This window comes from Typopeltis vanoorti, chromosome 7 (genome assembly GCF_054136105.1).
Source record: "Typopeltis vanoorti isolate ZY-2024b chromosome 7, IOZ_Tvanoo_1.0, whole genome shotgun sequence".
Classification (NCBI taxonomy): domain Eukaryota; kingdom Metazoa; phylum Arthropoda; class Arachnida; order Uropygi; family Thelyphonidae; genus Typopeltis; species Typopeltis vanoorti.
Genome location: NC_143555.1, coordinates 140,744,404 through 140,758,700, shown reverse-complemented (window position 1 = coordinate 140,758,700; position 14,297 = coordinate 140,744,404). Strand labels below are relative to the sequence as shown.

General features: G+C 40.5%; 1 pseudogene; it reads left to right on the top strand.

Moving 5' to 3' along the window:
- Positions 1-12,677: 12,677 nt before the first annotated feature.
- On the top strand, positions 12,678-12,802 carry LOC150105131 (U2 spliceosomal RNA; annotated as a pseudogene).
- Positions 12,803-14,297: the final 1,495 nt, after the last annotated feature.

Here is a 14,297-nt window from a genome sequence, read left to right as displayed (position 1 = left end):
TCCATAGGAAAGGCGGAAAAGAGTGTTGAATTTTAGATGTTCACTTATCAAGCATTTTTTCCCCCTAGTGAGATGCTGTTTCTACTATTTCCTGATTATGAATATGGTCGAGGGAATACAAATTTCGACATGCGAATAAGAGTTAACATAATTCTGATTTGCTAAGTGCCGGAAGAATTATTTTACATCAAAAATACACAGAAATGAGAAATTTTATTGCTATTGTTTGAGGAAATGGTTAACTACAGAGCTCCATCAAGCGTACGTGAGCAGATTTCCTCATTATTATTGTTACTTGAAGAAAAATTGAATAATTTTTTTTTTTTTTTTTTACCAATCTACATATCAGAAATTGGTCTTCTGTAGATTGGAACATAGATACGAGGCAATATACACATGTCTAGCCGTTGTAAAAACTGCACGAGGCGAAGAATGGCATCCTTTGTATCATGTCATGGAATTACTTGTATTTAGTGATTGATACCTGTTTACTATATCAACTACAGAGAATTTCGTCTGTAGGGTCAATAGAGTTTTTGTCTATTGGCTGATTAAGCAACGTATATTTCATTCTGAATAACAGAGAAGCATATTACCATTTTATGATCAAGTTATATTCGTCTTTGTTTACTAGTTTACATTTGTTGCATTTTTTCCCCTTCGCTGGATTAACCATCTTGCCATTTAGTATTTCGTTTAATACGAAGTCAAGAAAACGGCTGTCGATGAGAAAGGGCCACGTGTTTTCTAAGACTCAAATAAGATTTCATGGCCGATTTGCGTGTAGAGTTTTGAATAGAAGCTGGGTGAAGATTAGTAATCGAAAAACTTCATTTATAACTCCATTTAAGATGGAAGCAAAGTAAACCGCGTTGTGGAAAACCACCTTTAGTAAAAAATATATTTGTGTGTATATATATATATAATTTTTTGCAAAACTAAAGCAGCCAAGATTGCTTTAACTTGGCAAAAATACTGATGGCGGTACACTTCTATTTCTTCTTTATATTTTTTCATATTCGGGAAAGCGCTACTCGTAAAAATTCAACATAACATAAATCCAATTGTACATTGATTTGCCATTTTTAAAAATATTTTTTTATACCTTTCTTTGAAAAATAGTTTTAGGACATGGCATTTTTAAAATCAATAGTTGTTATTGTTGTTATCTTCACACGGCGAGAGTTCGAATTTCATTCTTCTGTGTCTTTGGATTGTATGTGTTCTTTAGCCTGTTTGCATGTTTTGAAGAATGACAAATTTGTAAAAAAAAAAATTAAAAAAAATTGGCATCTCTTTGAGATCGGGACCCGTGTTTTTCCAACCAAAGCACTTGCGACTGGACTAAACCGGACGAAAAATAGGATTTTTTTTCCCGTTTATGTAATCTCACTCACTTAAAAACTGGTAATAAATTTAATTTTGATATACTTTTTTCATTCATGTATACCTCATTCGGACATCTTCCTGTACAGATCAAACATAGAAGTTTTTGTCAAGCCACTGTCAGACCTCGAATAAGCATGGGAGTGATCTCACACAGGATAATTGAATTCATCTACCACTAAAAGACAACCCTATACATCCACTTCCACGTCAGGATGCGAATCGTTAGCAAGGAGCGGATACGCTAACCATTCCGCCAATCAGCCAGCAGATCAGGATTTTTCTCCTGACAACTTTTTGTCCTGCTAACAGGGCCGGTCCGAGAGTATCTGATGTCCTTAGGCAAAGAAAATTTAGGCGCCCCTATACATTCTCTCTCTATATATTTTTGGTCATACTCACACAAGCACACGTACACCTGAGAAAGAGGTTCTCGGGTATGAGTAAACTATAAGTTAATGTTGTAGTTGATTTTTACTCGTTCACCCAAGAAACTAGTACATCATCAAGTTGTTAGCTGTGTGCGTTCTATGGCTTGTTTGTCTGGGGAGAAAGCCCTCCATCTCAGCGTGAGACCGACTAACCTGTCTTTAGTTAGAAAGAATTAGCAAGGAAATCTACTAGAAGCTAATGAAAGAGCTACATCGTTAATATCCTCATTTTAAATGCGCCTCTTTTTCGTCATTGATTTTTCTCTTCATAAGTACACATCATTTGGTTAGTCTCGTTTTATTTTCTTGTTCATCTGCCGATGGGTTCTTCATCTTCCGAACACCTGTCCGCTAAATAAGGTTATCGATCACATGATGGATTTCATTCTTTCCAATGAGCCTTTTCACAGTTACATTAAATGCCCTCTTCTTTCTTTTCAGTTACAATACGGACAACATAATTGATTTTTTTTATTAAAAGAAGAAAGAAACGTTATTTCTTTCAGATATGGTGCGTTTTACTGGAAACTTAATCCATTGAAGTATAGAAAGAAAACATATTGATGGGGAAAAAAAAGTAAATAACGATCAATAGGTGGCGCTGTTTCTCTACTTTGTGACAAAAACAAACGCATTACGAAATAATTGAACTGTTTTCTAGTGTAGCAGACAATTCTATGATTGATTTGTTCTCATCTTCCTGAACATCTGTCCAGTAAGTAAGGATATTGATTACGTGATTGATCTCATCCCGTCCAACAGGACTTTTGGCAGCTTATTAAATTATATGAAAGTACCCGTAAAGAATTATTTAACTTTTTTTTTTTTTTTTTTAGAATTAACCATATAATCTTTAGGTTTACTGCTAACTAATCATACATGTATACGTGTATGATTAGTTAGCAGTAATCTATACGTGGCCAGAGGAAACTCGCCCAGAGGCGGATATGATTTGGATTTACTAGCTGGATTCACGACCCCATGAGACCGTGTATCATGTCTGTTAATTTTGTTTGTCCTTGTGGCCAGTTTACCTGTTTTTATGTGATGAAAAACCCTATTTTCGGGGAGAGAAAACCATATCCCACTTATTAGACGCATGTCCCTTATGTTGATTACACATTCAGTAACTTATTTCCAGCATAAAAGACATCCCTTTGTTACGAGGCAGCGTGACTTACGAAAAAACAAAGTCGGTCTTCATATAGTTGCTCAAACCACTCAATTCGATACTAGAACTTTCCGTATCATTACAGATTAATGTACTGTATTTATTCGAATATAACTCGCATCCACCCCCAAATTAAATTTAAAAAATCGTGGTGCGAGATATATGCGGGGATTTTCAGAAACTAAAGTTTTTAAGGATGAAATTGACGTCTATAATTAAACCCTCAGTATTCGTTATAATTTATAATTGTTCAAATTTTTATAAAATAAATGCATTTAAATTTTAATTATCAACATTATTTACGCAATCAGCCGCTAACCTTCATCACGGGATATATTTAAATTTTTTAGCGACAATGTTTCTGTCCCAAACTCTCAAAATCCAGTTACGCAACAGTTCTAATAATGATCACTTAATGTTAATATCCCCGCGCAATCCAAGATCCAGTAGAAGTCAATGCTCTCATTCCCACATTTCCTTTACTGGTTCCTTCCATCTTTATGCATATGATTGATACGGTATTAACAAAAGATCGTGAGACTCAACGACAAAGGCAAGCCGACGATTGTTTAGTTGAAATGCTGATTCTCTTCAATCAAATTCCAAAATATCTGAAACTGCCATAACAGCATTCACTGTATATTTCTTAAAGTTTTAAACTTTTTTCGTGTGCGAAGTATATGCGAAACGTTTTAATTTCTTTTTTAGTATAATCAGGGATGCGAAATATATGCGAGGGCGAGTTATATTCGAGTAAATACAGTACTGTATTAAGTTTGTTAGTTGGGTTACAGGCTTGGCTTGTCTCTTTTAAGTGACGGAAAAGTGAAGTCTTCAGAGAAAGAAAAAAGTTTACCCATCCTTGGTTGGAGATTTATAAAACAATTTTTCTCCATGGAGGATTTCAACTCAGGTCATTGAAAATTTGAAAAATGTGGTCCACTTCAAGATTGATCTGAGTCTTAATGGAGAATTAAAGACCTCAAAGGTAACTGTAAAAATGAGAGTAACCTTCTCAGAAATCCATTTTTTTTTTTTTTTTTTTAATTTTCCCAGCTCAAATCTGAGCATAGTAGAAGATTGCTGTTGTGGTTATAGCCTTTCGGCTGTTTAGAGGCAGCTATATATACGCCACCATCTAGGGAAATGACAATGAGCAAAGTGGTTTCCCGTTGCCTTCCTATATCCTGTGTGTTCACGGATCCAGTTTGCGGGATGAAAACCCCCAGATATACTGGTGTGGAGAAAAAACCTGCTGTCCACGCCCATGACCGGCTAACTTGGCTATGTCTAAAAAAGATCCTTCAGCTCCTCACGTCTTCGACGGGAATTGGACTTAGGACACTCCTTCCCCAGGCGAAACGCATAGCGACTAGGCAGAATCTTAATCTTCTACCTTAATCTTTAAGATTAAGACGTGTTGTAAATATTTAAATTATTAAAATGATTTAAAAAATTTAAATCTAAATAAATTACCAATCAATGTCATTTATTTAGATTTAAATTTTTTAAATCATTTTAATAATTTAAATATTTACAACAGATGTTGCCTTAGTAATGTGTTGATTTAGTAAATCCCAACTTAAAATTTAATGTACAACAGATATCCGAGTCAATCATCTGAATTTCCATTTTGTTTTATTTAGATCAGGTTCTACTAATTTTGAAAGTGACAGTACAAGGTCCAGAAACTCCGCTGTATTTATTTGAAAGAGGAAAGTATAACTGAGTGTTTTTTTTTTTTATTATCCCATCCGTAAAACAGCTGTGCTCTGGCTGAGAGGAATTTAATGAATTTGGTATTGGAATTTTTTCCTATAATTTTCTACAAAAAGGGAGTTAGACAGATGCCATTTCACCTAAATTATTTTGGTGAAATGGCATCTAAAGCCCTAGAAGAAATTTTTAAAAATCTGAATTCGAAAACTAGTGGAATTATAGTAAATGGGAAAGAACTAAATCGTTTGTGATTACATTGCTTTTATAGAACTAAAAAAGAATTTCATTCATCAATGAATCGAATTGAGAAAGGAAAAAAAAAGGATTAAACCAAGAAAGAATAAAAAATGTATAACGAAGACATCGCCAAAAACCAATACAAATGGAACATCAGGAAATTGATATACAGTAGTAACCTCCTGTGTTTATCTATAACTAAAGATCACGGTAGGAGTTTGCTGCGAAGAGGAACAAGAAGAAATTATACGTAGAATTCAACTTGGTTGGATAGCCTTTGGAAAACACCAAAGCGAAGCACTCAAAGGAAACATCCTTATCTGCCTTAAAAGAAAAATATTTGACACTGGTACACTTCTGGTCATGACTTATGGGAGTAAAACGCGGACTTTTGACTAAAAATTGAGCAACAACTTGACGACTGCCTGGAGGAAAATGGGAAGATCATTACTCGGTATTACCATTGTAAATAGAAACCACAATATTTGAATCAGAGCTCAGGGTAGGGTGAGAGACATTATGACAGCCATTAAGATATCCAAATGGCAAAGAGAAAGTCGTATTGCAATAAGAAACACTCAAAAATGGACAAAGTTGATACCAAAAGACTAAAGAGACGGTGGGAGGATGAGATTAAAGAGATGTCTAGAATTCGTATGATAGAAAATCTTAAGACAAGGCTAATGAGGACTTTGGAGGCCTTCATCCAGCAGTGAACTGAAAATGGCTGCTGCTAATGATGATGATGATGATGATATTTATTGGCAAAAGTATATGTTACAAATGTCAACCAATAAACTATTTGCAGTATATAAGCCAGAAAATATCTAGATTTAGTTACTGTGATAACCAGTGATCCATAGACAGAAAGAGGAATGTGGAACGCATAATTTTACGATTGTCTCTGATTATTTCCATACATGTTTATTTTTATAATATAGACGACGCAAATTTAATAATTTAACTGTTTAATTAATTAATTTATTTTAGTATGATTATAATTTAAGTCATTAAAAGGACTGGCTTGATGGGCGAAACAAGAATGTTTTTCATATTCCCCGTTATCTGTAGAAGACAGTGTAAGGATAAAATGTTATTGAGCTATATAAAGCTCTGATCATGGCAGGAGGGCAACAGCAATAGCCGAGCCTCAGATAGAACTTCATTGGCTACAGCAGTGCCATCTATTACCCTCCCTGGATATTCATTTTAGTCGCCTCGTACGACATGCATGAGCTACATTGGGGCTATTCTTATCCCGGCCACCACACAGGAAACAGCCGTACCATACCATCTCCACCATTATAATTTATTTAGTTTATTCTCGTCATTATTATGAATTTATCTATTAATTTTAATGGTCAGAGCACGTACAGATTTTTTGGGTTCCAGGAGACGATGCGCATTTATTAGTAAGGGAAAAACAGGGAGAATTTTACGAGTGCAGAGTTTTTTTATTTATTTTTTTCCCTTCATCATTCTGATTGAAGTACGCGTACATATCAACCTCCCAGTTAGTAAAGAATTTTGTGTCTTTCAGATACACGTGGCTTGGATTTTGTATACTGCACAGAACCAAAGCTGCATTCAATTGTTGTAAACAGAAATGGTTTTTCACTTGCGACATCTATTGTTGATTCTCTAAAATAAAAGTAAATAAAAATAGTCCTTTCAATGAAATAGCTTTGGTGAATAAAGTGGAAAACTCAAGTATCATGATGAATGGATTTTGAAACTACTTCAACTTTTTTTTTTCTTTTTTGAAAATTGTTAACAGTATTGTCTGAGATACTCTCGAACCCTGGTCACGTTTCTCCAGGATACAGAGTTGATCGTTGTTAGTCTAGTGCAGCAGAACTACTTAGGTTAATCGTTTTGCTATTTTGGAGAGAAAGATTCGTGTTAATTCATTTCAGTTTTTATTTATTTATTTATTTTAAGATGTTTCTTAAAATTTCTTGTTTTTTTTTTATTTTTTAATAATCAAATATTTTATTCTCTTTATTCCACATTTACAAACTAAATTAATGGACTTTTTCTAGAAACTAAACGTAAAAATATTATTAAGCAAAACTTTTTTTAAAATAATATCGTAATTTATATTTTATTTTTAATACCTAAGTCTTTTATTTTAAGACTTTTACATTTTTTTTTAATTTTAAAAAATATACAATCTACCTTCAAACTTTTAATATCATATTATAAGAAGTGCCTATCGTTAAAGCGATTTTTTGAACTTTGTGGTTGATCAGCGATTTCCTGATCAATTTAAAAAGGAATCTATGTTATTTAACTAGTAGACTTTTAGTCCAATTTTTTTTTTTTGCTGGTAGGACATCTTCCTAGGGGATTTTTTCTATAGGGGATTTTTTCTATGTGATCTACTACCACGATCACAGTTTCCTACTCTTTTCAACCTTTTGACTTAATCCTAGGACTAGCTATGACCTCTCTACTTCCTAGGGTTAGAACGCTTGGGTTCGATACAAAACCCGCTCTGTCAAAAAGGCGCATCTGTCAAGCACTATGCGAGGCAGTAGGTTCCTCAAACATTTATGGATTTACCCCGTACGGGGCCGGAAAGTACCAGGTAATCGTCAAAAACAACGAAACGAGGGACAAACTCCTGGAAGGTTTCAAATGTGGGGAGATTGAAATCAACTCCTTCTTGGTGGGAAGCCTTTCGAGAACAGTGAAGATTGGCAGATTCCCCCTTGAATACATCGAAAAAAGTGATGATGTTATTCACAAGGTGTTCTCTAAATCGGGAACCATTAAGAACATAAAACAGGGAGCCAATCCTGACAAACCGGAATGGAAATCAGGAGAAGTCACCTTCACAATGGAGATGAGGACTCCTGTTCCAAACTTTGTCACTATTGGCTCAGCTAGAGTTATGATTAACTACCCAGGTGTGAAGAGGCGATGTTTTAGCTGTGGATCCTACGAGAACCTGGGAGCAGAATGCGGCAAGAAATGATTCTGGACATTCCCTACAAAACTGCAATAACCCTTGCAAAAAATGCCACCAGGCAGACCACAGGTTCAACACCTGTACACACAGAACATTAGCAGAACGTGCGGGGGGTGCGATACAACCGCTCTTCACTCCTCCCCCCATCCCAGACAATACGGAAACACCCAAAGAACGCTATTCCTCCTCTACCCACAACAGGAGCCAAATCTAAAGGAGGGGGGGGGGAGAATTTCAAACAGATCACAATGGGGACAATAAACAACCCCAAAAGCCAAAGAAAAGCAGAAAACAAGACCCCCCCCCCCCCACAAACACAGATACAGCCAAAGTAACACAGATAGAGGAAATGGAAACCTCTACTGTCAAACTCCAGAGGGAGCATGCAGAAGAAGAGCAGGCTACATGCAAAAGACTGCCCAATGGCGGAAACCCAATCACCCTCCCCCCACAACCGACACAGGAATAAACCCTCGTCCATTTCCCAGAATAATAAAAGGGGGAGCTACCATTCTCCAACTCGTTCAAACAGACCAAGAAGGCCATGAAAGGTTTGTCACCGCTATAGAAAGGGGCGGCGAGCCACGTTCTTTACCCATTACCAGGAGGGTGTATCCAAACCCTGTGTTAATCTGGAATGGGGAAACTTCGTCGTGCCTGACATTCTTAGCGAACAACAGGACTCCTTCAGGGACACCATCGTAGCCGCTAATCTGGGCTTACACGAAAGCGACATAAGAGCATTGCACCAAGCAGTAATTGAAATAGCTAACGGGGAGGTACTAAACCTCAACCGTACCTTCTAAAACTCAACTATCAACATGAACAACGAATTTCGCGTCGCCACTCTCAACATTAGCGGTCTGCGCTCCGTCAACGCACAACGCGCTGTTTGGAGCCTACTCTTACTGCATGAGGTTCATGTACTCTTTCTTCAGGAGACGCATTTTTATCAGTACTGGGACATAGAAAACTTCTCCAGAAGCTTCCCCGTAATTAAAAAAATTAAAAGTAGCTTCTGGTGTTTCAGAGAGCGCTGTGCGAGGGGGGTGGGAATCTTTGTTCGTCAGCCTATTCTAGGCGGGTTTTTCAATGTACAGAAAGATGCTGCAGGACGTCTAGTCTCTATAGACTGGAAGTTTGGAGGTAGAGTCATCCGCTTCCTTAACGCATATGCCCCTAACAACGTCCACCAGCGAACCAGGTTCTTCACGTCCCTAGAACCTTATTTACACGGGGCTCAGTATATCATAGCCGGGGGGGGGGGGGACTGGAACTGCATCGCTGACGTAAGATTTGACAAAGTTGGTGGCAGCAACAACTCCGGTACCGGTGGCTCTAGGGAACTGCAACTGTGCTGTGATAATGTCGACCTCATCGACATCTGGAGGGAACACAATCCAGACACAGTGGGTACCACATGGGCGAGAGGAGGAGTCGCAACGCGACTCGACCGTCTTTATATCTCCACGAACCTAGGGCCACGAGTTGTTTCGGTCAGGCATATAGCGGTTGGTAGTTCGATAACAGACCATGAAATGGTTCTGTTGAACATCGAACTACCCGAGGTCGTAGAAACATCGAGAGGACCTTGGAAAATGCCTCCAAGCTTCCCCAAAATTTATAGCAAGGATTTGCAGCTGCTATGCGAAAAAAGGCCAACTGGGACTGGGACGCGTGGGCCCGGTTCAAAACCGAGGCAAAAGAGCTCTTCCAAAACATCTCCAGAGAAAGAGCTCACGCGAAAGAAAAAAAATGAGAGAGCTGTACCGAGAGCTAGGGTGGTACCGGGCTAACCAGAGAAACGGTATTCCCAGCGATTCGCTTATTAAAGCCGTGGAAATCGAACTCGAGACACTTCGACGGAAAAAAGTCGCCGAGCTCGATTTTCGCACCAGACTGTTTCTCCGGCAGGCGGAAACACCGTCGGCCGCCTTTTACAATCGGCAGCGCATAGCAGCACAAGACGAGAAAACGGTTCGGCAAATTCACGCTAACGGGCAAACACTCACAACCACGGAAGACATCCTGCAGCAATTTTCCCAGCATTACACGAGAACCTATTCCGATGAAGCTGAGGAGACAGGCGACTTCGGAGTGTGGAGCATTGACAACATGCCTGAACACCTCAGAACCATTCAAATGAGACCAATCACTTCGGAAGAGGTTACAAACAGCTTAAGCTACGGAAAACCCCTGGCCTGGATGGGCTAGGCATTGAGCTCTATCGCTCAGCCTGGAACTTCATCTTGCCTATCCTGATCTCACTATTCAACGGATTCCTATTCACCGGTGACGTGCCTGCTGACTTCGTTAATGGGTACACAATTTTCATCCCCAGGAAAGGGAGAGACCTGAATAGCATAGGTAGCTGGAGGCCCATTTCCTTGACCAACACAGACTACAAATTATTCGCAAGAGTGATTTGCAACCGTTTGAAGTTGGGCATTGGGAATGTGCTAACCAGCACCAAATATACGGAGTTCCGGGCAGATCAATGGAGCTTAACCTCTTCCTGATAAGAGACCTTCTTTGCCTTGTGCCGAACAAGGAACTCCCACTTGCACTCGTATCAGTAGACTTAGATAAAACGTTCGATAGTGCAAAGCACAACTTCCTGCACTATATCCTAGAGAAAGTCGGAGTGGCGGCCTGAGTAAGGGAAGCAATCAAAAGCATGTACGGGAAAACAAACGCACATTGCGATTAATGGGTTTCTTTCCAAACCCATTCCCATATGCAGAGGGGTTCGGCAAGGCTGCCCCATAAGCCCCCTTCTTTTTTCTTTAGTACTTGAACCTCTCCTAAAAAAATCGAGGAGACGCGTGCAGTAAGAGGAATAGCCCTGACAATAGGCTCCAAAGAGAGCAAGACTGTCGTATATGCTGATGATATTGTCAGAACACTTCGGGATTCCGATTCCATTCATGTCTTCTTCGGCATACTGCGACAGTTTAGCGTGCTCAGTGGTCTTCACGCTAATCCAGAAAAAAAAAGAATCAAAATTTATGGAAATTTTGGCCTTGCCAGTCTTCCGTATGGTTTGAAACCCACACCCGGCCCCTTAACAATTCTAGGTATTCCCTTCCTTGCAACCCCGGTGCTACAAACACCACAATTAATTCAATCTTGTCGCGAAAAACTCACCCCTTTCAACCCCAACTACTTTTTTTTCGAAGGTAGAGCGACTGCCTTTAAGACAATCCCGAAACCAATGCTGTTACACATTATCAACCTAACAAACATCACAAACACACAAGACAACACCATCTACAGACATATCACAAACTTCTTCTGGAACAACAGAAAACACGAGGTACGCAGGACCTTTCTCCATCCCCCCCCCACACACACAAGGGGGGTTCGCCTTGCCAATCCTCAAATACTGCCACTTAACCAGCTCAAACAATACTGAAAGCACTCGCATCGAATCATCCTTCTGGCAACCTCATTAGATACTTTATAGGATATTTCCTACCGTACTTTGGGACCACTGGCCACGCCGTACCATGTGCGGAGACGGTGCCGGAGTGGTATTATACAATCAGCAAGCTGTTTAAAAAACTGGCAAAGGATGGAGTCCGAGTACTTCAGCTTAGCCCAAGCAAGCTGTACTGGAAAATATTCGATACATTTGGCTGGGAAAAGCCAGATCTGGGCACGAACGAAGAGGTGCTCTTTACGAACATAAAAAACAGCTGGGGACAACCCCTTCACAGGGACTTAGCTTGGAGAATTGCCTATGGCAGAATCCCGGTGAAACTTGTCAAATCCACCTACAGCTCGCGACCATGTACTCCCTTCTGCGACGTCTATGGCGCGGTAGAAACTATGGGCACCTCTTCTATCACTGCCCCCCAATACAGCGTGTTTGGCGTAGACTGGCTGAGGTACTTGAGATCCCGGTGCTCACACACGCTGAAGTAGTCCTGCTACAGTTCCCGCCCCCGATAACCAAAAAAAGGAAACACCTGATTTTCCTACTAAACGTGATCAAGCATCACATCTGGAAAATCAGGAAAAAACACCTTCTCACTGAGGGGGACCGCATTTATCTCCGTATTAGGAACTGTCTCTCTCTGTCTATCTCCGCCGTTTCCTGGAGCAAGAAAGGTACCGGCTGGGCGAAGACAGGTTCCTCAGGAGATGGTGCTGCCCGCCAACCATCTGCAAGATCATACAGGGGGAATACAGGTGTGTGTGGACTTATAACCGTTTCGTGTTGTAGGTGTGGGAGCGCTTTTCGTACCCTCCCCCAAACCAAAATCCATGTTATAGATCTCTGTCCAATTCTCTATCCCAGTTTCAGGCTTCTGTTCCTAGGTCGGGGTTGACCTGAACAAACCCGGACTGCGAAGGCCAACACCGAGGTGGTCCCAAACCCTATTCAGGGCGGAGTCTTCCGGGCCAGGTCATCTCCCTTCTTATTCCTGGTCATACAGTTCTGGGTTTCCTCGGCAAACCCATTCCTCTCTAGAAATGTTTTCCGCAGAGTCCTAAATTATATTTACTCCTGTTAAATTTGCTTAGTCTCCTTTGTTTTTCCTTTTTAAAAGTGAAAAATCAACGATCGTTTTAGAAACACCCCTGGGGGGTTAACAGCTAAAACAGGTCAGCTGAGGCCTCTTTTACCTACTCTACTACTATGCACTCTATCTTTATTTCCTCTCCTACTATCTGCTGAATCTCAGTCTATCTTACTCCATAAGCCAATGATGAGATACGTTGAACTCACAAATTATTATTATTACTCACTCCAATCGCTTCTCGGCCTTTTGGCTAAGATCAAAGTGTAGTATCTGTTCTTACAAAGTTTTGCAGACCAAGTAAGACGGTAGTATCTGTTCTGTAAAGTTAATATCGAATATCGAATACGGATTCCACCAGGCATTCGCGATATTAACAGACCAGCGCAGATAGAGCAAACCCCTGACTGGGACAATATCAAACACTCAGTGGTGGGAATAGTTAGCCCCCCCCCCCCATCCGATCATGCCCTCCATTTTGCCGCATGTGCGTACCCTCGGAATTGAGGTAGACGCCACAATACCAGCAAGAGCGATGGCGAAAGCAGAAAACATGTTTGTTTTCTGCTTTCGCCTGCTCATGACTGCGCAGGCGCAGAAAACATATTTGGATTTACCCCTTATGGGGGAGGAAGATATCAGGTGGTGAGGAAGTATATGGAGACCAGAGAAAAACTTCTCCAAGGCTTTGAATGTGGGAAAACAAAAGTATCTCCGTTCATGGTAGGGAGCATCCTGAGAACACTTAAGATACCAAGATTCCCCCTAGAATACGCAGAGAACAACGATATCATCCGTAGCGTATTCTCTATCATTCGTAGCGTATTCTCTAAGTGGGGCGTTGTACGGGAAATCCAGGTTCACAATGACGCCGACAGTCCCGAGTGGAAGTCAGGAGAGGTAACCGTCTCTCTTGAAATGAGGACCGAAGTTCCTAACTTTGTCCTCATAGGATCTGCCCGGGTAATGGTAAACTACCCAGGCGTCAGAAAACAATGCTTCAGGTGTGGTGCCTTTACTCATCTTGGGGCAGATTGCCCTAAACTAAAGTGCAAAAACTGCCTACAAACAAGCCATAACCAAGAAAAATGCGAGGCAGCTTGCCTGAAGTGTGGTGATATAGACCACAAAGTGGACACCTGCCCATCCAGAACCCTCGCAGAGAGAATGGGTGGCGCAATCACATCAGCAACAAAACCAAGTAATGAAAAGGTCACAACACAGGAAGAGTTTTCGCCTCTTGAGGTCACTCCTGATCATGCCGCCATGTCTAAGACAACGAAAATGTCCCGTAAGGGAGGGGAACCTACCAAAATTGCAGAGACCAGCAATACGATCCCAACAGAAGAGACTGACAATGCAGAAACCATCATGGTAACTCCCACGGACGAAAGCGGAGCTACCACTGCCAATACAGACATCGCCAACTCAGATAACGTAGAAGAAGCTGAAGTAGAGATGGTGACGAACACCAACACTTCCAAACGGCCATTAAGTCCGCAGGAAGAAGAGTTGACAAATCTCAAAACAGCAAAAGTATCTGAATATCCGAACACCCAGAAGCCCCTCATACAAAAGCAGGGGAGACTCTAAGACATCTCCTTAGAGGTATGCCCCGGGGTGGTAGAAAAGTTCAAAGAAGCGATAAATAAAGTAGGAGAACCTGAACTCCTCCTCACAGGGAAATATGGACCCGACATCGTCAGTGCAAAATGGGGTGACCTCTTTGTTGATGACATCAGCAAAATCACCCCTGAGCAAGTAGAGGTAGCCCTGGATATAGACGAGGAGGCAGCTTCGGCGTTCTACATAGCTCTCTGCAAACTAGACATGGCCAAGGGAAGTGAGGTGGC